Source organism: Dendrobates tinctorius, unplaced genomic scaffold (assembly GCF_039654945.1).
Source record: "Dendrobates tinctorius isolate UK_male_01 unplaced genomic scaffold, ASM3965494v1 ptg000034l, whole genome shotgun sequence".
Lineage (NCBI taxonomy): Eukaryota > Metazoa > Chordata > Amphibia > Anura > Dendrobatidae > Dendrobates > Dendrobates tinctorius.
The window spans coordinates 5,291,965-5,316,541 of NW_027361702.1; positions in this window are offsets into that span (position 1 = coordinate 5,291,965).

Genomic DNA, 24,577 nt, shown 5'->3' on the forward strand with positions numbered 1-24,577 from the left:
AAAAAAAAACCCCAAGATGGATGCCATGGTGGTAGACAATAAGGCCAGTGAATGTATCTTGAAGGCAGGCTAAACAGCCCAAGATGGGTGCACTGGTGGTAAGCAAAAAGGCCAAGTATTGGGCCCTTCTGGCTGGCCCACGGGAAATGGTGTGCTTTGGTGGCACACCAACGGGAAAAGGGTGTGCTCTGGTGGCACGCCAATCGGAAATGGTGTGCTTCGGTGGCACGCCAACTGCAAAAGGGTGTGCTTTGGTGGCATGCCAACTGGAAAAGGGTGTGCTTTGGTGGCACGCCAACTGTAAAAGGGTGTTCTTCGGTGGCACGCCAACGGGAAATGGTGTGCTTTGGTGGCACGCCAGCTGAAAAAAAGGGTGTGCTCTGGTGGCACGCCAACCGGAAATCGTGTGCTTCGGTGGTATGCCAATGGGAAAAGGGTGTGCTTCGATGGCATGCCAACAGGAACAGGATGTGCTCCGGTGGCACGCCAACAAGAGTGCTCCGGTGGCACGCCAACGGGAAACGGGTGAGCTCTTGTGGCATGTCAAGGGAAAAGGGTGTTCTCCGGTGGTAAGGAAAAGCTATGTGGGGCTAATTATTTTGAATTTAAGGCTATAGGGGGCACAATATATTAAATAGAAGGCTTTCTGGGTCCCATTATAATAGAGTGCTATTCAGGTTCCATTATATTAAATTGAGTTCTTTGTGGGACGCATTTTATTAATTGGAGGGCTACATGGGGCCCATTGTATTAAATGGAGGGTTATGCAGAGCCTTTTACATGGGGCCCATTACATTATACGTTGGGTTGTGCGGTGCCCATTACATTAAATGTTGGACTATATGGGGCCTATTAAATTAAATGTTGTGCTATATGGAGCCCATTCTACTTTATGTCGGGCTATGTGTGGGTGGGCATTATACTGTTGGCAGGGCAGGCTAAAGATGGGCACCCTGCAGGCAAATAAAGTCAAAGAATTCACCGCAGTGACAGGCTAAAAAGGCCAAGATGGGTGTCCCGGTGGTAAGCAAAAGGGCCAGAACATGAACCGCAGTGGCAGTGTAAAAAAAAAAAACAACCAAGATGGACTCCAAGGTGGCAGACAATGAGGCCAATGAATGTATCTCGATGGCAGGCTAAAAAGCCCAACATGGTCGCACAAGTGGTAAGCAAAAAGGCCAAGTAGTGGGACCTTCTGGCGGGCCCATGGGAAATGGTGTACTCCGGTGGTACGCCAAAAGGAAAGGGTGTGCATCGGTGGCACGCCAACGGGAAAAGGGTGTGCTTCGGTGGCACGCCAACGGGAAAAGGGTGTGCTCCGGTGGCATACCAGCAGGAAAATGTGTGCTTCGGTGGCACACCAGCAGGAAAATGTGTGCTTCGGTGGCACGCCAACGGGAAATGGTGTGCTCCGGTGGTACGCCAAAGGGAAATGGTGTGCTTCGGTGGCATGCCAATGGGAAATGGTGTGCTTCGGTGGCACACCAATGGGAAATGGTGTGCTTCGGTGGCACGCCAACGGGAAAAGAGTGTGCTCCAGTGGCACACCAACAGGAAAAGGGTGTGTGTTGGTGGCACGCCAACGGGAAATGGTGTGCTCTGGTGGTTCGCCAAAGGGAAAACGGTGTGCTTCAGTGGCATGCCAATGGGAAATGATGTGCTTCGGTGGTACGCCAACGGGAAAAGGGTGTACTTCGGTGGCACGCCAACGGGAAGGGTGTGCGCCGGTGGCACGCCAACGGGAAAAGGGTGCGCTCCGGTGACACGGGTAAGGGAAGGCTTTGTAGGGCTAATTATTTTGAATGTAATGCTATAGGGGGCACAGTATATTAAATAGAAGGATTTCTGGGTCCCATTATAATAGAGTTCTATGCAGGTCCCATTATATTAAATTGAGTTCCTTGTGGGACGCATTATATTAATTGGAGGGCTACATTGGGCCCATTGTATAAAATGGAGGGTTATGTAGAGCCTTTTATATGGGGTCCAGTACATTAAATGTTGTGCTATGTGGAGCCCATTCTACTCTATGTAGGGCTATGTGTGGGGGGCATTATACTGTTGGCAGGGCAGGCTAAAAAGGCACAGATGGGTACCCTGCAGTCAAATAGAAAAGTCAAAGCACCGCAGTGACTGGCTAAAAAGCCCAAGATGGGTGTCCCGGTGGTAAGCAAAAGGGCCAGAACATGTACCGCAGTGGCAGGGTAAAAAAAACCCCAAGATGGACGCCATGGTGGTAGACAATAAAGCCAATGAATGTACCTCAGTGGCATGCTAAAAAGCCCAAGAACGTGCTCTGGTAGTAGGCCAATGAATGCACCCCAGTGGCAGGCGGAAAAGCCCAAGATGAACGTCATGCTTGTAAATAAAAAGGTCAGAGAATGCACCTCAGTGGCAGAATAAAAAGACTAAAATGGGTGCCCTGGTCGTAGGCAGAAAGTGCACCCCGTTACTAAGCTAAAATGCTCTGGAGGGGCAGCCTGGCGGAACGCAAGAAGGCCAAAAAATGCACCCCAGTAGCATGCTAAAAAGCCCAAGATGGGTGCACCGATGGTAGGCAAGAGGCCAAATGGCATACCCTGGTGGCAGGCTAAAAAGCCCAAGATAGATGTCCCGGTGGTAAGCAAAAGAGCCACAGTGTGTACCCTGATGGTAGGCAATAAGTCTAATGAATGCACCTCAGTGGCAGACTAAAAAGTCCTAAGTGGGCACCACACTGGTAAATATAAAGGTCAGAGAATGTACCCCGGTGTCAGACTGAAAAGCCCAAGATTGGCACCTCCGGTGGTAAGCAAGAAGGCAAGTATTGGGCCCTTCTGGCGGGCCCACCGAAAATGGTGTGCTCTGATGGCACGCCAACAGGAAATGGTGTGCTTCGGTGGCACGCCAACGGGAAATGGTGTGGTTTGGTGGCACGCCAACTGAAAAAGGGTGTGCTTCGGTGGCACGTCAATGGGAAAAGGGTGTGGTCTGGTGGCACGCCAACAGAAATAGGGTGTGCTCCGGTGGCACGCCAACAATAAAAGGGTGTGCTCTGGTGGCACGCCAACCGGAAATGGTGTGCTCCGGTGGGACGACAACGGGAAAAGGATGTGCTTCGGTGGCACGCCAATGGGAAACGGGTGAGCTCTTGTGGCACGTCAACGGGAAAAGGGCGCACTCCGGTGGCACGGGTAAGGGAAAGCTATGTGGTGCTAATTATTTTGAATTTAAGGCTATAGGGGGCACAATATATTAAATAGATTGCTTTCTGGGTCCCATTATAATAGAGTGCTATGCAGGTCCCATTATATTAAATTGAGTTCTTTGTGGGATGCATTATATTAATTGGAGTGCTACATGAGGCCCATTGTATTAAATGGAGGGTTATGCAGAGCCTTTTATATTGGGCCCATTACATTATATGTTGGGTTGTGCGGTGCCCATTACGTTAAATGTTGGGCTATATGGGGCCTATTGCATTAAATGTTGTGGTATATGGAGCCCATTCTACTTTGTCGGGATATGTGTGGGTGGGCATTATACTGTTGGCAGGGCAGGCTAAAAAGGCCAAGATGGGCACCCTGCAGGCAAAGTCAAAGAATTCACAGCAGTGACAGGCTAAAAAGGCCAAGATGGGTGTCCCGGTGGTAAGCAAAAGGGCCAGAACATGAACCGCAGTGGCAGTGTAAAAAAAAGCCAAGATAGACGCAAAGGTGGCAGACAATGAGGCCAGTGAATGTATCTCAATGGCAGGCTAAATAGCCCAAGATGGGCGCGCACAACTGGTAAGCAAAAAGGCCAAGTATTGGGACCTTCTGGCCATGGGAAATGGTGTGCTTCGGTGGCACGCCAACGTCAAATTGTGTGCTTCGGTGGCACGCCAGCGGGAAGAGGTTGTGCTTCGGTGGCACGCCAACGGGAAAGTGGCTGTGCTTCGGTGGCACGCCAACGGGAAAGTGGCTGTGCTTCGGTGGCACGCCAACGGGAAAGTGGCTGTGCTTCGGTGGCACGCCAACGGGAAAGTGGCTGTGCTTCGGTGGCACGCCAACGGGAAAGTGGCTGTGCTTCGGTGGCACGCCAACGGGAAAGTGGCTGTGCTTCGGTGGCACGCCAACGGGAAAGTGGCTGTGCTTCGGTGGCACGCCAACGGGAAAGTGGCTGTGCTTCGGTGGCACGCCAACGGGAAAGTGGCTGTGCTTCGGTGGCACGCCAACGGGAAAGTGGCTGTGCTTCGGTGGCACGCCAACGGGAAAGTGGCTGTGCTTCGGTGGCACGCCAACGGGAAAGTGGCTGTGCTTCGGTGGCACGCCAACGGGAAAGTGGCTGTGCTTCGGTGGCACGCCAACGGGAAAGTGGCTGTGCTTCGGTGGCACGCCTACAGGAAAGTGGCTGTGCTTCGGTGGCACGGGTAAAGGAAAGGCTTTGTAGGGCTAATTATTTTGAATGTAATGCTATAGGGGGCACAGTATATTAAATAGAAGGATTTCTGGGTCCCATTATAATAGAGTTCTATGCAGGTCCCATTATATTAAATTGAGTTACTTGTGGGACGCATTATATTAATTGGAGGGCTACATTGGGCCCATTGTATAAAATGGAGGGTTATGTAGAGCCTTTTATATGGGGTCCAGTACATTAAATGTTGTGCTATGTGGAGCCCATTCTACTCTATGTAGGGCTATGTGTGGGGGGCATTATACTGTTGGCAGGGCAGGCTAAAAAGGCACAGATGGGTACCCTGCAGTCAAATAGAAAAGTCAAAGCACCGCAGTGACTGGCTAAAAAGCCCAAGATGGGTGTCCCGGTGGTAAGCAAAAGGGCCAGAACATGTACCGCAGTGGCAGGGTAAAAAAAACCCCAAGATGGACGCCATGGTGGTAGACAATAAAGCCAATGAATGTACCTCAGTGGCATGCTAAAAAGCCCAAGAACGTGCTCTGGTAGTAGGCCAATGAATGCACCCCAGTGGCAGGCGGAAAAGCCCAAGATGAACGTCATGCTTGTAAATAAAAAGGTCAGAGAATGCACCTCAGTGGCAGAATAAAAAGACTAAAATGGGTGCCCTGGTCGTAGGCAGAAAGTGCACCCCGTTACTAAGCTAAAATGCTCTGGAGGGGCAGCCTGGCGGAACGCAAGAAGGCCAAAAAATGCACCCCAGTAGCATGCTAAAAAGCCCAAGATGGGTGCACCGATGGTAGGCAAGAGGCCAAATGGCACACCCTGGTGGCAGGCTAAAAAGCCCAAGATAGATGTCCCGGTGGTAAGCAAAAGAGCCACAGTGTGTACCCTGATGGTAGGCAATAAGTCTAATGAATGCACCTCAGTGGCCAACGGGAAAGTGGCTGTTCTTCGGTGGCACGCCAACAGGAAAGTGGCTGTGCTTCGGTGGCACGCCAACGGGAAAGTGGCTGTGCTTCGGTGGCGTGCCAACGGGAAAGGGCTGTGCTTCGGTGGCGCGCCAACGGGAAAGTGGCTGTGCTTCGGTGGCGCGCCAACGGGAAAGTGGCTGTGCTTCGGTGGCACGCCAACGGGAAAGTGGCTGTGTTTCGGTGGCACGCCAACGGGAAAGTGGCTGTGCTTCGGTGGCACGCCAACGGGAAAGTGGCTGTGCTTCGGTGGCACGCCAACGGGAAAGTGGCTGTGCTTCGGTGGCACGCCAACGGGAAAGTGGCTGTGCTTCGGTGGCACGCCAACGGGAAAGTGGCTGTGCTTCGGTGGCACCCCAACGGGTAAGGGCACGCCAACGGGAAAGTGGCTGTGCTTCGGTGGCACGCCAACGGGAAAGTGGCTGTGCTTCGGTGGCACGCCAACGGGAAAGTGGCTGTGCTTCGGTGGCACGCCAACGGGAAAGTGGCTGTGCTTCGGTGGCACGCCAACGGGACAGTGGCTGTGCTTCGGTGGCACGCCAACGGGACAGTGGCTGTGCTTCGGTGGCACGCCAACGGGACAGTGGCTGTGCTTCGGTGGCACGCCAACGGGACAGTGGCTGTGCTTCGGTGGCACGCCAACGGGACAGTGGCTGTGTTTCGGTGGCACGCCAACGGGACAGTGGCTGTGCTTCGGTGGCACGCCAACGGGACAGTGGCTGTGCTTCGGTGGCGCGCCAACGGGAAAGTGGCTGTGCTTCGGTGGCGCGCCAACGGGAAAGTGGCTGTGCTTCGGTGGCGCGCCAACGGGAAAGTGGCTGTGCTTCGGTGGCACGCCAACGGGAAAGTGGCTGTGTTTCGGTGGCACGCCAACGGGAAAGTGGCTGTGTTTCGGTGGCACGCCAACGGGAAAGTGGCTGTGCTTCGGTGGCACGCCAACGCGAAAGTGGCTGTGCTTCGGTGGCACGCCAACGGGAAAGTGGCTGTGCTTCGGTGGCACGCCAACGGGAAAGTGGCTGTGCTTCGGTGGCACGCCAACGGGAAAGTGGCTGTGCTTCGGTGGCACGCCAACGGGTAAGGGCACGCCAACGGGAAAGTGGCTGTGCTTCGGTGGCACGCCAACGGGAAAGTGGCTGTGCTTCGGTGGCACGCCAACGGGAAAGTGGCTGTGCTTCGGTGGCACGCCAACGGGAAAGTGGCTGTGCTTCGGTGGCACGCCAACGGGACAGTGGCTGTGCTTCGGTGGCACGCCAACGGGACAGTGGCTGTGCTTCGGTGGCACGCCAACGGGACAGTGGCTGTGCTTCGGTGGAGCGCCAGCGGGACAGTGGCTGTGCTTCGGTGACGCGCCAGCGGGACAGTGGCTGTGCTTCGGTGACGCGCCAGCGGGACAGTGGCTGTGCTTCGGTGGCGCGCCAGCGGGACAGTGGCTGTGCTTCGGTGGCGCTCCAGCGGGACAGTGGCTGTGCTTCGGTGGCGCGCCAGCGGGACAGTGGCTGTGCTTCGGTGGCGAGCCAGCGGGAAAAGGGTGCGCTCCGGTGACACGGGTAAGGGAAGGCTTTGTAGGGCTAATTATTTTGGATGTAATGCTATAGGGGGCACAGTATATTAAATAGAAGGATTTCTGGGTCCCATTATAATAGAGTTCTATGCAGGTCCCATTATATTAAATTGAGTTACTTGTGGGACGCATTATATTAATTGGAGGGCTACATTGGGCCCATTGTATAAAATGGAGGGTTATGTAGAGCCTTTTATATGGGGTCCAGTACATTAAATGTTGTGCTATGTGGAGCCCATTCTACTCTATGTAGGGCTATGTGTGGGGGGCATTATACTGTTGGCAGGGCAGGCTAAAAAGGCACAGATGGGTACCCTGCAGTCAAATAGAAAAGTCAAAGCACCGCAGTGACTGGCTAAAAAGCCCAAGATGGGTGTCCCGGTGGTAAGCAAAAGGGCCAGAACATGTACCGCAGTGGCAGGGTAAAAAAAACCCCAAGATGGACGCCATGGTGGTAGACAATAAAGCCAATGAATGTACCTCAGTGGCATGCTAAAAAGCCCAAGAACGTGCTCTGGTGGTAGGCCAATGAATGCACCCCAGTGGCAGGCGGAAAAGCCCAAGATGAACGTCATGCTTGTAAATAAAAAGGTCAGAGAATGCACCCCAGTGGCAGAATAAAAAGACTAAAATGGGTGCCCTGGTCGTAGGCAGAAAGTGCACCCCGTTACTAAGCTAAAATGCTCTGGAGGGGCAGCCTGGCGGAACGCAAGAAGGCCAAAAAATGCACCCCAGTAGCATGCTAAAAAGCCCAAGATGGGTGCACCGATGGTAGGCAAGAGGCCAAATGGCACACCCTGGTGGCAGGCTAAAAAGCCCAAGATAGATGTCCCGGTGGTAAGCAAAAGAGCCACAGTGTGTACCCTGATGGTAGGCAATAAGTCTAATGAATGCACCTCAGTGGCCAACGGGAAAGTGGCTGTGCTTCGGTGGCACGCCAACGGGAAAGTGGCTGTGCTTCGGTGGCAAGCCAACGGGAAAGTGGCTGTGCTTCGGTGGCGCGCCAACGGGAAAGGGCTGTGCTTCAGTGGCGCGCCAACGGGAAAGTGGCTGTGCTTCGGTGGCGCGCCAACGGGAAAGTGGCTGTGCTTCGGTGGCACGCCAACGGGAAAGTGGCTGTGTTTCGGTGGCACGCCAACGGGAAAGTGGCTGTGTTTCGGTGGCACGCCAACGGGAAAGTGGCTGTGCTTCGGTGGCACGCCAACGGGAAAGTGGCTGTGCTTCGGTGGCACGCCAACGGGAAAGTGGCTGTGCTTCGGTGGCACGCCAACGGGAAAGTGGCTGTGCTTCGGTGGCACGCCAACGGGAAAGTGGCTGTGCTTCGGTGGCACGCCAACGGGTAAGGGCACGCCAACGGGAAAGTGGCTGTGCTTCGGTGGCACGCCAACGGGAAAGTGGCTGTGCTTCGGTGGCACGCCAACGGGACAGTGGCTGTGCTTCGGTGGCACGCCAACGGGACAGTGGCTGTGCTTCGGTGGCACGCCAACGGGACAGTGGCTGTGCTTCGGTGGCACGCCAACGGGACAGTGGCTGTGCTTCGTGGCACGCCAGCGGGACAGTGGCTGTGCTTCGGTGGGACTCCAGCGGGACAGTGGCTGTGCTTCGGTGGCACGCCAGCGGGACAGTGGCTGTGCTTCGGTGGCACGCCAGCGGGACAGTGGCTGTGCTTCGGTGGCACGCCAGCGGGACAGTGGCTGTGTTTCGGTGGCACGCCAGCGGGACAGTGGCTGTGCTTCGGTGGCACGCCAGCGGGACAGTGGCTGTGCTTCGGTGGCACGCCAGCGGGACAGTGGCTGTGCTTCGGTGGCACGCCAGCGGGACAGTGGCTGTGCTTCGGTGGCACGCCAGCGGGACAGTTGCTGTGCTTCGGTGGCACGCCAGCGGGACAGTGGCTGTGCTTCGGTGGCACGCCAGCGGGACAGTGGCTGTGCTTCGGTGGCACGACAGCGGGACAGTGGCTGTGCTTCGGTGGCACGCCAGCGGGACAGTGGCTGTGCTTCGGTGGAGCGCCAGCGGGACAGTGGCTGTGCTTCGGTGGAGCGCCAGCGGGACAGTGGCTGTGCTTCGGTGACGCGCCAGCGTGACAGTGGCTGTGCTTCGGTGGCGCGCTAGCGGGACAGTGGCTGTGCTTCGGTGGCGCTCCAGCGGGACAGTGGCTGTGCTTCGGTGGCGCGCCAGCGGGACAGTGGCTGTGCTTCGGTGGCGCGCCAGCGGGAAAAGGGTGCGCTCCGGTGACACGGGTAAGGGAAGGCTTTGTAGGGCTAATTATTTTGAATGTAATGCTATAGGGGGCACAGTATATTAAATAGAAGGATTTCTGGGTCCCATTATAATAGAGTTCTATGCAGGTCCCATTATATTAAATTGAGTTCCTTGTGGGACGCATTATATTAATTGGAGGGCTACATTGGGCCCATTGTATAAAATGGAGGGTTATGTAGAGCCTTTTATATGGGGTCCAGTACATTAAATGTTGTGCTATGTGGAGCCCATTCTACTCTATGTAGGGCTATGTGTGGGGGGCATTATACTGTTGGCAGGGCAGGCTAAAAAGGCACAGATGGGTACCCTGCAGTCAAATAGAAAAGTCAAAGCACCGCAGTGACTGGCTAAAAAGCCCAAGATGGGTGTCCCGGTGTTAAGCAAAAGGGCCAGAACATGTACCGCAGTGGCAGGGTAAAAAAAACCCCAAGATGGACGCCATGGTGGTAGACAATAAAGCCAATGAATGTACCTGAGTGGCATGCTAAAAAGCCCAAGAACGTGCTCTGGTGGTAGGCCAATGAATGCACCCCAGTGGCAGGCGGAAAAGCCCAAGATGAACGTCATGCTTGTAAATAAAAAGGTCAGAGAATGCACCCCAGTGGCAGAATAAAAAAAAAAAATGGGTGCCCTGGTCGTAGGCAGAAAGTGCACCCCGTTACTAAGCTAAAATGCTCTGGAGGGGCAGCCTGGCAGAACGCAAGAAGGCCAAAAAATGCACCCCAGTAGCATGCTAAAAAGCCCAAGATGGGTGCACCGATGGTAGGCAAGAGGCCAAATGGCACACCCTGGTGGCAGGTTAAAAAGGCCAAGATAGATGTCCCGGTGGTAAGCGAAAGAGCCACAGTGTGTACCCTGATGGTAGGCAATAAGTCTAATGAATGCACCTCAGTGGCCAACGGGAAAGTGGCTGTGCTTCGGTGGCACGCCAACGGGAAAGTGGCTGTGCTTCGGTGGCACGCCAACGGGAAAGTGGCTGTGCTTCGGTGGCGAGCCAACGGGAAAGTGGCTGTGCTTCGGTGGCGCGCCAACGGGAAAGTGGCTGTGCTTCGGTGGCGCGCCAACGGGAAAGTGGCTGTGCTTCGGTGGCGCGCCAACGGGAAAGTGGCTGTGCTTCGGTGGCGCGCCAACGGGAAAGTGGCTGTTCTTCGGTGGCGCGCCAACGGGAAAGTGGCTGTGTTTCGGTGGCACGCCAACGGGAAAGTGGCTGTGTTTCGGTGGCACGCCAACGGGAAAGTGGCTGTGCTTCGGTGGCACGCCAACGGGAAAGTGGCTGTGCTTCGGTGGCACGCCAACGGGAAAGTGGCTGTGCTTCGGTGGCACGCCAACGGGAAAGTGGCTGTGCTTCGGTGGCACGCCAACGGGAAAGTGGCTGTGCTTCGGTGGCACGCCAACGGGTAAGGGCACGCCAACGGGAAAGTGGCTGTGCTTCGGTGGCACGCCAACGGGAAAGTGGCTGTGCTTCGGTGGCACGCCAACGGGACAGTGGCTGTGCTTCGGTGGCACGCCAACGGGACAGTGGCTGTGCTTCGGTGGCACGCCAACGGGACAGTGGCTGTGCTTCGGTGGCACGCCAACGGGACAGTGGCTGTGCTTCGTGGCACGCCAGCGGGACAGTGGCTGTGCTTCGGTGGGACTCCAGCGGGACAGTGGCTGTGCTTCGGTGGCACGCCAGCGGGACAGTGGCTGTGCTTCGGTGGCACGCCAGCGGGACAGTGGCTGTGCTTCGGTGGCACGCCAGCGGGACAGTGGCTGTGCTTCGGTGGCACGCCAGCGGGACAGTGGCTGTGCTTCGGTGGCACGCCAGCGGGACAGTGGCTGTGCTTCGGTGGAACGCCAGCGGGACAGTGGCTGTGTTTCGGTGGCACGCCAGCGGGACAGTGGCTGTGTTTCGGTGGCACGCCAGCGGGACAGTGGCTGTGCTTCGGTGGCACGCCAGCGGGACAGTGGCTGTGCTTCGGTGGCACGCCAGCGGGACAGTGGCTGTGCTTCGGTGGCACGCCAGCGGGACAGTGGCTGTGCTTCGGTGGCACGCCAGCGGGACAGTGGCTGTGCTTCGGTGGCACGCCAGCGGGACAGTGGCTGTGCTTCGGTGGCACGCCAGCGGGACAGTGGCTGTGCTTCGGTGGAGCGCCAGCGGGACAGTGGCTGTGCTTCGGTGGAGCGCCAGCGGGACAGTGGCTGTGCTTCGGTGACGCGCCAGCGTGACAGTGGCTGTGCTTCGGTGGCGCGCTAGCGGGACAGTGGCTGTGCTTCGGTGGCGCTCCAGCGGGACAGTGGCTGTGCTTCGGTGGCGCGCCAGCGGGACAGTGGCTGTGCTTCGGTGGCGCGCCAGCGGGAAAAGGGTGCGCTCCGGTGACACGGGTAAGGGAAGGCTTTGTAGGGCTAATTATTTTGAATGTAATGCTATAGGGGGCACAGTATATTAAATAGAAGGATTTCTGGGTCCCATTATAATAGAGTTCTATGCAGGTCCCATTATATTAAATTGAGTTACTTGTGGGACGCATTATATTAATTGGAGGGCTACATTGGGCCCATTGTATAAAATGGAGGGTTATGTAGAGCCTTTTATATGGGGTCCAGTACATTAAATGTTGTGCTATGTGGAGCCCATTCTACTCTATGTAGGGCTATGTGTGGGGGGCATTATACTGTTGGCAGGGCAGGCTAAAAAGGCACAGATGGGTACCCTGCAGTCAAATAGAAAAGTCAAAGCACCGCAGTGACTGGCTAAAAAGCCCAAGATGGGTGTCCCGGTGGTAAGCAAAAGGGCCAGAACATGTACCGCAGTGGCAGGGTAAAAAAAACCCCAAGATGGACGCCATGGTGGTAGACAATAAAGCCAATGAATGTACCTGAGTGGCATGCTAAAAAGCCCAAGAACGTGCTCTGGTGGTAGGCCAATGAATGCACCCCAGTGGCAGGCGGAAAAGCCCAAGATGAACGTCATGCTTGTAAATAAAAAGGTCAGAGAATGCACCCCAGTGGCAGAATAAAAAGACTAAAATGGGTGCCCTGGTCGTAGGCAGAAAGTGCACCCCGTTACTAAGCTAAAATGCTCTGGAGGGGCAGCCTGGCAGAACGCAAGAAGGCCAAAAAATGCACCCCAGTAGCATGCTAAAAAGCCCAAGATGGGTGCACCGATGGTAGGCAAGAGGCCAAATGGCACACCCTGGTGGCATGTTAAAAAGGCCAAGATAGATGTCCCGGTGGTAAGCGAAAGAGCCACAGTGTGTACCCTGATGGTAGGCAATAAGTCTAATGAATGCACCTCAGTGGCCAACGGGAAAGTGGCTGTGCTTCGGTGGCACGCCAACGGGAAAGTGGCTGTGCTTCGGTGGCACGCCAACGGGAAAGTGGCTGTGCTTCGGTGGCGAGCCAACGGGAAAGTGGCTGTGCTTCGGTGGCGCGCCAACGGGAAAGTGGCTGTGCTTCGGTGGCGCGCCAACGGGAAAGTGGCTGTGCTTCGGTGGCGCGCCAACGGGAAAGTGGCTGTGCTTCGGTGGCGCGCCAACGGGAAAGTGGCTGTTCTTCGGTGGCGCGCCAACGGGAAAGTGGCTGTGCTTCGGTGGCGCGCCAACGGGAAAGTGGCTGTGCTTCGGTGGCGGGCCAACGGGAAAGTGGCTGCGCTTCGGTGGCGCGCCAACGGGAAAGTGGCTGCGCTTCGGTGGCGCGCCAACGGGAAAGTGGCTGCGCTTCGGTGGCGCGCCAACGGGAAAGTGGCTGCGCTTCGGTGGCGCGCCAACGGGAAAGTGGCTGCGCTTCGGTGGCGCGCCAACGGGAAAGTGGCTGCGCTTCGGTGGCGCGCCAACGGGAAAGTGGCTGCGCTTCGGTGGCGCGCCAACGGGAAAGTGGCTGCGCTTCGGTGGCGCGCCAACGGGAAAGTGGCTGCGCTTCGGTGGCGCGCCAACGGGAAAGTGGCTGTGCTTCGGTGGCGCGCCAACGGGAAAGTGGCTGTGCTTCGGTGGCGCGCCAACGGGAAAGTGGCTGTGCTTCGGTGGCACGCCAACTGGAAAGTGGCTGTGCTTCGGTGGCACGCCAACGGGAAAGTGGCTGTGCTTCGGTGGCACGCCAACGGGAAAGTGGCTGTGCTTCGGTGGCACGCCAACGGGACAGTGGCTTGCTTCGGTGGCACGCCAACGGGACAGTGGCTGTGCTTCGGTGGCACGCCAGCGGGACAGTGGCTGTGCTTCGGTGGCACGCCAGCGGCAGAGTGGCTGTGCTTCGGTGGCACGCCAGCGGGACAGTGGCTGTGCTTCGGTGGCACGCCAGCGGGACAGTGGCTGTGCTTCGGTGGCACGCCAGCGGGACAGTGGCTGTGCTTCGGTGGCACGCCAACGGGAAAGTGGCTGTGCTTCGGTGGCACGCCAACGGGAAAGTGGCTGTGCTTCGGTGGCACGCCAACGGGACAGTGGCTGTGCTTCGGTGGCACGCCAGCGGGACAGTGGCTGTGCTTCGGTGGCACGCCAGCGGGACAGTGGCTGTGCTTCGGTGGCACGCCAGCGGGACAGTGGCTGTGCTTCGGTGGCACGCCAGCGGGACAGTGGCTGTGCTTCGGTGGCACGCCAACGGGACAGTGGCTGTGCTTCGGTGGCACGCCATCGGGACAGTGGCTGTGCTTCGGTGGAACGCCAACGGGAAAGTGGCTGTGCTTCGGTGGCACGCCAACGGGAAAGTGGCTGTGCTTCGGTGGAACGCCAACGGGAAAGTGGCTGTGCTTCGGTGGCACGCCAGCGGGACAGTGGCTGTGCTTCGGTGGCACGCCAGCGGGACAGTGGCTGTGCTTCGGTGGCATGCCAGCGGGACAGTGGCTGTGCTTCGGTGGCACGCCAGCGGGACAGTGGCTGTGCTTCGGTGGCACGCCAGCGGGACAGTGGCTGTGCTTCGGTGGCACGCCAGCGGGACAGTGGCTGTGCTTCGGTGGCGCGCCAGCGGGACAGTGGCTGCGCTTCGGTGGCGCGCCAGCGGGACAGTGGCTGCGCCTCGGTGGCGCGCCAGCGGGACAGTGGCTGCGCTTCGGTGGCGCGCCAGCGGGACAGTGGCTGCGCTTCGGTGGCGCGCCAACGGGAAAGTGGCTGCGCTTCGGTGGCGCGCCAACGGGAAAGTGGCTGTGCTTCGGTGGCGCGCCAACGGGAAAGTGGCTGTGCTTCGGTGGCACGCCAACGGGAAAGTGGCTGTGCTTCGGTGGCACGCCAACTGGAAAGTGGCTGTGCTTCGGTGGCACGCCAACGGGAAAGTGGCTGTGCTTCGGTGGCACGCCAACGGGAAAGTGGCTGTGCTTCGGTGGCACGCCAACGGGACAGTGGCTTGCTTCGGTGGCACGCCAACGGGACAGTGGCTGTGCTTCGGTGGCACGCCAGCGGGACAGTGGCTGTGCTTCGGTGGCACGCCAGCGGCAGAGTGGCTGTGCTTCGGTGGCACGCCAGCGGGACAGTGGCTGTGCTTCGGTGGCACGCCAGCGGGACAGTGGCTGTGCTTCGGTGGCACGCCAGCGGGACAGTGGCTGTGCTTCGATGGCACGCCAACGGGAAAGTGGCTGTGCTTCGGTGGCACGCCAACGGGACAGTGGCTGTGCTTCGGTGGCACGCCAGCGGGACAGTGGCTGTGCTTCGGTGGCACGCCAGCGGGACAGTGGCTGTGCTTCGGTGGCACGCCAGCGGGACAGTGGCTGTGCTTCGGTGGCACGCCAGCGGGACAGTGGCTGTGCTTCGGTGGCACGCCAGCGGGACAGTGGCTGTGCTTCGGTGGCACGCCATCGGGACAGTGGCTGTGCTTCGGTGGAACGCCAACGGGAAAGTGGCTGTGCTTCGGTGGCACGCCAACGGGAAAGTGGCTGTGCTTCGGTGGAACGCCAACGGGAAAGTGGCTGTGCTTCGGTGGCACGCCAGCGGGACAGTGGCTGTGCATCGGTGGCACGCCAGCGGGACAGTGGCTGTGCTTCGGTGGCACGCCAGCGGGACAGTGGCTGTGCTTCGGTGGCACGCCAGCGGGACAGTGGCTGTGCTTCGGTGGCGCGCCAGCGGGACAGTGGCTGTGCTTCGGTGGCGCGCCAGCGGGACAGTGGCTGTGCTTCGGTGGCGCGCCAGCGGGACAGTGGCTGTGCCTCGGTGGCGCGCCAGCGGGACAGTGGCTGTGCTTCGGTGGCGCGCCAACGGGACAGTGGCTGTGCTTCGGTGGCGCGCCAGCGGGACAGTGGCTGTGCTTCGGTGGCGCGCCAACGGGAAAGTGGCTGTGCTTCGGTGGCACGCCAGCGGGACAGTGGCTGTGCTTCGGTGGCGCGCCAACGGGAAAGTGGCTGTGCTTCGGTGGCGCGCCAACGGGAAAGTGGCTGTGCTTCGGTGGCGCGCCAACGGGAAAGTGGCTGTGCTTCGGTGGCGCGCCAACGGGAAAGTGGCTGTGCTTCGGTGGCGCGCCAACGGGAAAGTGGCTGTGCTTCGGTGGCGCGCCAACGGGAAAGTGGCTGTGCTTCGGTGGCGCGCCAACGGGAAAGTGGCTGTGCTTCGGTGGCGCGCCAACGGGAAAGTGGCTGTGCTTCGGTGGCGCGCCAACGGGAAAGTGGCTGTTCTTCGGTGGCGCGCCAACGGGAAAGTGGCTGTGCTTCGGTGGCGCGCCAACGGGAAAGTGGCTGTGCTTCGGTGGCGCGCCAACGGGAAAGTGGCTGTGCTTCGGTGGCGGGCCAACGGGAAAGTGGCTGTGCTTCGGTGGCGCGCCAACGGGAAAGTGGCTGTGCTTCGGTGGCGCGCCAACGGGAAAGTGGCTGTGCTTCGGTGGCGCGCCAACGGGAAAGTGGCTGTGCTTCGGTGGCGCGCCAACGGGAAAGTGGCTGTGCTTCGGTGGCGCGCCAACGGGAAAGTGGCTGTGCTTCGGTGGCGCGCCAACGGGAAAGTGGCTGTGCTTCGGTGGCGCGCCAGCGGGACAGTGGCTGTGCTTCGGTGGCGCGCCAGCGGGACAGTGGCTGTGCTTCGGTGGCGCGCCAGCGGGACAGTGGCTGTGCTTCGGTGGCACGCCAGCGGGACAGTGGCTGTGCTTCGGTGGCACGCCAGCGGGACAGTGGCTGTGCTTCGGTGGCACGTCAGCGGGAAAGTGGCTGTGCTTCGGTGGCACGCCAGCGGGACAGTGGCTGTGCTTCGGTGGCACGCCAGCGGGACAGTGGCTGTGCTTCGGTGGAACGCCAGCGGGAAAGTGGCTGTGCTTCGGTGGCACGCCAACGGGAAAGTGGCTGTGCTTCGGTGGCACGCCAACGGGACAGTGGCTGTGCTTCGGTGGCACGCCAGCGGGACAGTGGCTGTGCTTCGGTGGCGCGCCAGCGGGACAGTGGCTGTGCTTCGGTGGCGCGCCAGCGGGACAGTGGCTGTGCTTCGGTGGCGCGCCAACGGGAAAGTGGCTGTGTTTCGGTGGCGCGCCAACGGGAAAGTGGCTGTGCTTCGGTGGCGCGCCAACGGGAAAGTGGCTGTGCTTCGGTGGCGCGCCAACGGGAAAGTGGCTGTGCTTCGGTGGCGCGCCAACGGGAAAGTGGCTGTGCTTCGGTGGCGCGCCAACGGGAAAGTGGCTGTGCTTCGGTGGCGCGCCAAAGGGAAAGTGGCTGTGCTTCGGTGGCACGCCAACGGGAAAGTGGCTGTGCTTCGGTGGCACGCCAACGGGAAAGTGGCTGTGCTTCGGTGGCACGCCAACGGGAAAGTGGCTGTGCTTCGGTGGCACGCCAACGGGACAGTGGCTGTGCTTCGGTGGCACGCCAACGGGACAGTGGCTGTGCTTCGGTGGCACGCCAACGGGACAGTGGCTGTGCTTCGGTGGCACGCCAACGGGACAGTGGCTGTGCTTCGGTGGCACGCCAGCGGGACAGTGGCTGTGCTTCGGTGGCACGCCAGCGGGACAGTGGCTGTGCTTCGGTGGCACGCCAGCGGGACAGTGGCTGTGCTTCGGTGGCACGCCAGCGGGAAAGTGGCTGTGCTTCGGTGGCACGCCAACGGGAAAGTGGCTGTGCTTCGGTGGCACGCCAACGGGACAGTGGCTGTGCTTCGGTGGCACGCCAGCGGGACAGTGGCTGTGCTTCGGTGGCACGCCAACGGGAAAGTGGCTGTGCTTCGGTGGCACGCCAGCGGGACAGTGGCTGTGCTTCGGTGGCGCGCCAGCGGGACAGTGGCTGTGCTTCGGTGGCGCGCCAGCGGGACAGTGGCTGTGCTTCGGTGGCGCGCCAACGGGAAAGTGGCTGTGTTTCGGTGGCGCGCCAACGGGAAAGTGGCTGTGCTTCGGTGGCGCGCCAACGGGAAAGTGGCTGTGCTTCGGTGGCGCGCCAACGGGAAAGTGGCTGTGCTTCGGTGGCGCGCCAACGGGAAAGTGGCTGTGCTTCGGTGGCGCGCCAACGGGAAAGTGGCTGTGCTTCGGTGGCGCGCCAACGGGAAAGTGGCTGTGCTTCGGTGGCGCGCCAAAGGGAAAGTGGCTGTGCTTCGGTGGCACGCCAACGGGAAAGTGGCTGTGCTTCGGTGGCACGCCAACGGGAAAGTGGCTGTGCTTCGGTGGCACGCCAACGGGAAAGTGGCTGTGCTTCGGTGGCGCGCCAACGGGACAGTGGCTGTGCTTCGGTGGCGCGCCAACGGGAAAGTGGCTGTGCTTCGGTGGCGCGCCAACGGGAAAGTGGCTGTGCTTCGGTGGCGCGCCAACGGGAAAGTGGCTGTGCTTCGGTGGCGCGCCAACGGGACAGTGGCTGTGCTTCGGTGGCGCGCCAACGGGACAGTGGCTGTGCTTCGGTGGCACGCCAGCGGGACAGTGGCTGTGCTTCGGTGGCACGCCAGCGGGACAGTGGCTGTGCTTCGGTGGCACGCCAGCGGGACAGTGGCTGTGCTTCGGTGGCACGCCAGCGGGACAGTGGCTGTGCTTCGGTGGCACGCCAGCGGGACAGTGGCTGTGCTTCGGTGGCACGCCAGCGGGACAGTGGCTGTGCTTCGGTGGCACGCCAGCGGGACAGTGGCTGTGCTTCGGTGGCACGCCAGCGGGAAAGTGGCTGTGCTTCGGTGGCACGCCAGCGGGACAGTGGCTGTGCTTCGGTGGCACGCCAGCGGGACAGTGGCTGTGCTTCGGTGGAACGCCAGCGGGAAAGTGGCTGTGCTTCGGTGGCACGCCAACGGGAAAGTGGCTGTGCTTCGGTGGCACGCCAACGGGACAGTGGCTGTGCTTCGGTGGCGCGCCAGCGGGACAGTGGCTGTGCTTCGGTGGCGCGCCAGCGGGACAGTGGCTGTGCTTCGGTGGCGCGCCAGCGGGACAGTGGCTGTGCTTCGGTGGCGCGCCAACGGGAAAGTGGCTGTGTTTCGGTGGCGCGCCAACGGGAAAGTGGCTGTGCTTCGGTGGCGCGCCAACGGGAAAGTGGCTGTGCTTCGGTGGCGCGCCAACGGGAAAGTGGCTGTGCTTCGGTGGCGCGCCAACGGGAAAGTGGCTGTGCTTCGGTGGCGCGCCAACGGGAAAGTGGCTGTGCTTCGGTGGCACGCCAAAGGGAAAGTGGCTGTGCTTCGGTGGCACGCCAGCGGGAAAGTGGCTGTGCTTCGGTGGCACGCCAACGGGAAAGTGGCTGTGCTTCGGTGGCACGCCAACGGGAAAGTGGCTGTGCTTCGGTGGCACGCCAACGGGACAGTGGCTGTGCTTCGGTGGCACGCCAACGGGACAGTGGCTGTGCTTCGGTGGCACGCCAACGGGACAGTGGCTGTGCTTCGGTGGCACGCCAACGGGACAGTGGCTGTGCTTCGGTGGCACGCCAGCGGGACAGTGGCTGTGCTTCGGTGGCACGCCAGCGGGACAGTGGCTGTGCTTCGGTGGCACGCCAGCGGGACAGTGGCTGTGCTTCGGTGGCACGCCAGCGGGAAAGTGGCTGTGCTTCGGTGGCACGCCAACGGGAAAGTGGCTGTGCTTTGGTGGCACGCCAACGGGACAGTGGCTGTGCTTCGGTGGCACGCCAGCGGGACAGTGGCTGTGCTTCGGTGGCACGCCAACGGGAAAGTGGCTGTGCTTCGGTGGCACGCCAGCGGGACAGTGGCTGTGCTTCGGTGGCACGCCAGCGGGACAGTGGCTGTGCTTCGGTGGCGCGCCAGCGGGACAGTGGCTGTGCTTCGGTGGCGCGCCAACGGGAAAGTGGCAGTGTTTCGGTGGCGCGCCAACGGGAAAGTGGCTGTGCTTCGGTGGCGCGCCAACGGGAAAGTGGCTGTGCTTCGGTGGCGCGCCAACGGGAAAGTGGCTGTGCTTCGGTGGCGCGCCAACGGGAAAGTGGCTGTGCTTCGGTGGCGCGCCAACGGGAAAGTGGCTGTGCTTCGGTGGCGCGCCAAAGGGAAAGTGGCTGTGCTTCGGTGGCACGCCAACGGGAAAGTGGCTGTGCTTCGGTGGCACGCCAACGGGAAAGTGGCTGTGCTTCGGTGGCACGCCAACGGGAAAGTGGCTGTGCTTCGGTGGCACGCCAACGGGACAGTGGCTGTGCTTCGGTGGCACGCCAACGGGACAGTGGCTGTGCTTCGGTGGCACGCCAACGGGACAGTGGCTGTGCTTCGGTGGCACGCCAACGGGACAGTGGCTGTGCTTCGGTGGCACGCCAGCGGGACAGTGGCTGTGCTTCGGTGGCACGCCAGCGGGACAGTGGCTGTGCTTCGGTGGCACGCCAACGGGACAGTGGCTGTGCTTCGGTGGCACGCCAGCGGGACAGTGGCTGTGCTTCGGTGGCACGCCAACGGGAAAGTGGCTGTGCTTCGGTGGCACGCCAACGGGACAGTGGCTGTGCTTCGGTGGCACGCCAGCGGGACAGTGGCTGTGCTTCGGTGGCACGCCAACGGGAAAGTGGCTGTGCTTCGGTGGCACGCCAGCGGGACAGTGGCTGTGCTTCGGTGGCGCGCCAGCGGGACAGTGGCTGTGCTTCGGTGGCGCGCCAGCGGGACAGTGGCTGTGCTTCGGTGGCGCGCCAGCGGGACAGTGGCTGTGCTTCGGTGGCGCGCCAGCGGGACAGTGGCTGTGCTTCGGTGGCGCGCCAGCGGGACAGTGGCTGTGCTTCGGTGGCGCGCCAGCGGGACAGTGGCTGTGCTTCGGTGGCGCGCCAGCGGGACAGTGGCTGTGCTTCGGTGGCGCGCCAGCGGGACAGTGGCTGTGCTTCGGTGGCGCGCCAGCGGGACAGTGGCTGTGCTTCGGTGGAGCGCCAGCGGGACAGTGGCTATGCTTCGGTGACGCGCCAGCGGGACAGTGGCTGTGCTTCGGTGGCGCGCCAGCGGAACAGTGGCTGTGCTTCGGTGGCGCGCCAGCGGGACAGTGGCTGTGCTTCGGTGGCGCGCCAGCGGGAAAAGGGTGCGCTCCGGTGACACGGGTAAGGGAAGGCTTTGTAGGGCTAATTATTTTGAATGTAATGCTATAGGGGGCACAGTATATTAAATAGAAGTATTTCTGGGTCCCATTATAATAGAGTTCTATGCAGGTCCCATTATATTAAATTGAGTTACTTGTGGGACGCATTATATTAATTGGAGGGCTACATTGGGCCCATTGTATAAAATGGAGGGTTATGTAGAGCCTTTTATATGGGGTCCAGTACATTAAATGTTGTGCTATGTGGAGCCCATTCTACTCTATGTAGGGCTATGTGTGGGGGGCATTATACTGTTGGCAGGGCAGGCTAAAAAGGCACAGATGGGTACCCTGCAGTCAAATAGAAAAGTCAAAACACCGCAGTGACTGGCTAAAAAGCCCAAGATGGGTGTCCCGGTGGTAAGCAAAAGGGCCAGAACATGTACCGCAGTGGCAGGGTAAAAAAAACCCCAAGATGGACGCCATGGTCGTAGACAATAAAGCCAATGAATGTACCTCAGTGGCATGCTAAAAAGCCCAAGAACGTGCTCTGGTGGTAGGCCAATGAATGCACCCCAGTGGCAGGCGGAAAAGCCCAAGATGAACGTCATGCTTGTAAATAAAAAGGTCAGAGAATGCACCCCAGTGGCAGAATAAAAAGACTAAAATGGGTGCCCTGGTCGTAGGCAGAAAGTGCACCCCGTTACTAAGCTAAAATGCTCTGGAGTGGCAGCCTGGCGGAACGCAAGAAGTCCAAAAAATGCACCCCAGTAGCATGCTAAAAAGCCCAAGATGGGTGCACCGATGGTAGGCAAGAGGCCAAATGGCACACCCTGGTGGCAGGCTAAAAAGCCCAAGATAGATGTCCCGGTGGTAAGCAAAAGAGCCACAGTGTGTACCCTGATGGTAGGCAATAAGTCTAATGAATGCACCTCAGTGGCCAACGGGAAAGTGGCTGTGCTTCGGTGGAACGCCAACGGGAAAGTGGCTGTGCTTCGGTGGCACGCCAACGGGAAAGTGGCTGTGCTTCGGTGGAACGCCAACGGGAAAGTGGCTGTGCTTCGGTGGCACGCCAGCGGGACAGTGGCTGTGCTTCGGTGGCACGCCAGCGGGACAGTGGCTGTGCTTCGGTGGCACGCCAGCGGGACAGTGGCTGTGCTTCGGTGGCACGCCAGCGGGACAGTGGCTGTGCTTCGGTGGCACGCCAGCGGGACAGTGGCTGTGCTTCGGTGGCGCGCCAGCGGGACAGTGGCTGTGCCTCGGTGGCGCGCCAGCGGGACAGTGGCTGTGCTTCGGTGGCGCGCCAGCGGGACAGTGGCTGTGCTTCGGTGGCACGCCAACGGGACAGTGGCTGTGCTTCGGTGGCGCGCCAGCGGGACAGTGGCTGTGCTTCGGTGGCGCGCCAACGGGAAAGTGGCTGTGCTTCGGTGGCGCGCCAGCGGGACAGTGGCTGTGCTTCGGTGGCGCGCCAACGGGAAAGTGGCTGTGCTTCGGTGGCGCGCCAACGGGAAAGTGGCTGTGCTTCGGTGGCGCGCCAACGGGAAAGTGGCTGTGCTTCGGTGGCGCGCCAACGGGAAAGTGGCTGTGTTTCGGTGGCGCGCCAACGGGAAAGTGGCTGTGCTTCGGTGGCGCGCCAACGGGAAAGTGGCTGTGCTTCGGTGGCGCGCCAACGTGAAAGTGGCTGTGCTTCGGTGGCGCGCCAACGGGAAAGTGGCTGTGCTTCGGTGGCGCGCCAACGGGAAAGTGGCTGTGCTTCGGTGGCACGCCAACGGGAAAGTGGCTGTGCTTCGGTGGCACGCCAACGGGAAAGTGGCTGTGCTTCGGTGGCACGCCAACGGGAAAGTGGCTGTGCTTCGGTGGCACGCCAACGGGACAGTGGCTGTGCTTCGGTGGCACGCCAGCGGGACAGTGGCTGTGCTTCGGTGGCACGCCAACGGGAAAGTGGCTGTGCTTCGGTGGCGCGCCAACGGGAAAGTGGCTGTTCTTCGGTGGCGCGCCAACGGGAAAGTGGCTGTGCTTCGGTGGCGCGCCAACGGGAAAGTGGCTGTGCTTCGGTGGCGGGCCAACGGGAAAGTGGCTGTGCTTCGGTGGCGCGCCAACGGGAAAGTGGCTGTGCTTCGGTGGCGCGCCAACGGGAAAGTGGCTGTGCTTCGGTGGCGCGCCAACGGGAAAGTGGCTGTGCTTCGGTGGCGCGCCAACGGGAAAGTGGCTGTGCTTCGGTGGCGCGCCAACGGGAAAGTGGCTGTTCTTCGGTGGCGCGCCAACGGGAAAGTGGCTGTGCTTCGGTGGCGCGCCAACGGGAAAGTGGCTGTGCTTCGGTGGCACGCCAACGGGAAAGTGGCTGTGCTTCGGTGGCACGCCAACGGGAAAGTGGCTGTGCTTCGGTGGCACGCCAACGGGAAAGTGGCTGTGCTTCGGTGGCACGCCAACGGGACAGTGGCTGTGCTTCGGTGGCACGCCAGCGGGACAGTGGCTGTGCTTCGGTGGCACGCCAACGGGAAAGTGGCTGTGCTTCGGTGGCGCGCCAACGGGAAAGTGGCTGTTCTTCGGTGGCGCGCCAACGGGAAAGTGGCTGTGCTTCGGTGGCGCGCCAACGGGAAAGTGGCTGTGCTTCGGTGGCGGGCCAACGGGACAGTGGCTGTGCTTCGGTGGCACGCCAACGGGACAGTGGCTGTGCTTCGGTGGCACGCCAACGGGACAGTGGCTGTGCTTCGGTGGCACGCCAACGGGACAGTGGCTGTGCTTCGGTGGCACGCCAGCGGGACAGTGGCTGTGCTTCGGTGGCACGCCAGCGGGACAGTGGCTGTGCTTCGGTGGCACGCCAGCGGGAAAGTGGCTGTGCTTCGGTGGCACGCCAACGGGAAAGTGGCTGTGCTTCGGTGGCACGCCAACGGGAAAGTGGCTGTGCTTCGGTGGCACGCCAACGGGAAAGTGGCTGTGCTTCGGTGGCACGCCAACGGGACAGTGGCTGTGCTTCGGTGGCACGCCAGCGGGACAGTGGCTGTGCTTCGGTGGCACGCCAACGGGACAGTGGCTGTGCTTCGGTGGCACGCCAGCGGGACAGTGGCTGTGCTTCGGTGGCACGCCAGCGGGACAGTGGCTGTGCTTCGGTGGCGCGCCAGCGGGACAGTGGCTGTGCTTCGGTGGCGCGCCAGCGGGACAGTGGCTGTGCTTCGGTGGCGCGCCAGCGGGACAGTGGCTGTGCTTCGGTGGCGCGCCAGCGGGACAGTGGCTGTGCTTCGGTGGCGCGCCAGCGGGACAGTGGCTGTGCTTCGGTGGCGCGCCAGCGGGACAGTGGCTGTGCTTCGGTGGCGCGCCAGCGGGACAGTGGCTGTGCTTCGGTGGAGCGCCAGCGGGACAGTGGCTGTGCTTCGGTGGAGCGCCAGCGGGACAGTGGCTGTGCTTCGGTGACGCGCCAGCGGGACAGTGGCTGTGCTTCGGTGGCGCCCCAGCGGGACAGTGGCTGTGCTTCGGTGGCGCGCCAGCGGGACAGTGGCTGTGCTTCGGTGGCGCGCCAGCGGGAAAAGGGTGCGCTCCGGTGACACGGGTAAGGGAAGGCTTTGTAGGGCTAATTATTTTGAATGTAATGCTATAGGGGGCACAGTATATTAAATAGAAGTATTTCTGGGTCCCATTATAATAGAGTTCTATGCAGGTCCCATTATATTAAATTGAGTTACTTGTGGGACGCATTATATTAATTGGAGGGCTACATTGGGCCCATTGTATAAAATGGAGGGTTATGTAGAGCCTTTTATATGGGGTCCAGTACATTAAATGTTGTGCTATGTGGAGCCCATTCTACTCTATGTAGGGCTATGTGTGGGGGGCATTATACTGTTGGCAGGGCAGGCTAAAAAGGCACAGATGGGTACCCTGCAGTCAAATAGAAAAGTCAAAACACCGCAGTGACTGGCTAAAAAGCCCAAGATGGGTGTCCCGGTGGTAAGCAAAAGGGCCAGAACATGTACCGCAGTGGCAGGGTAAAAAAAACCCCAAGATGGACACCATGGTGGTAGACAATAAAGCCAATGAATGTACCTCAGTGGCATGCTAAAAAGCCCAAGAACGTGCTCTGGTGGTAGGCCAATGAATG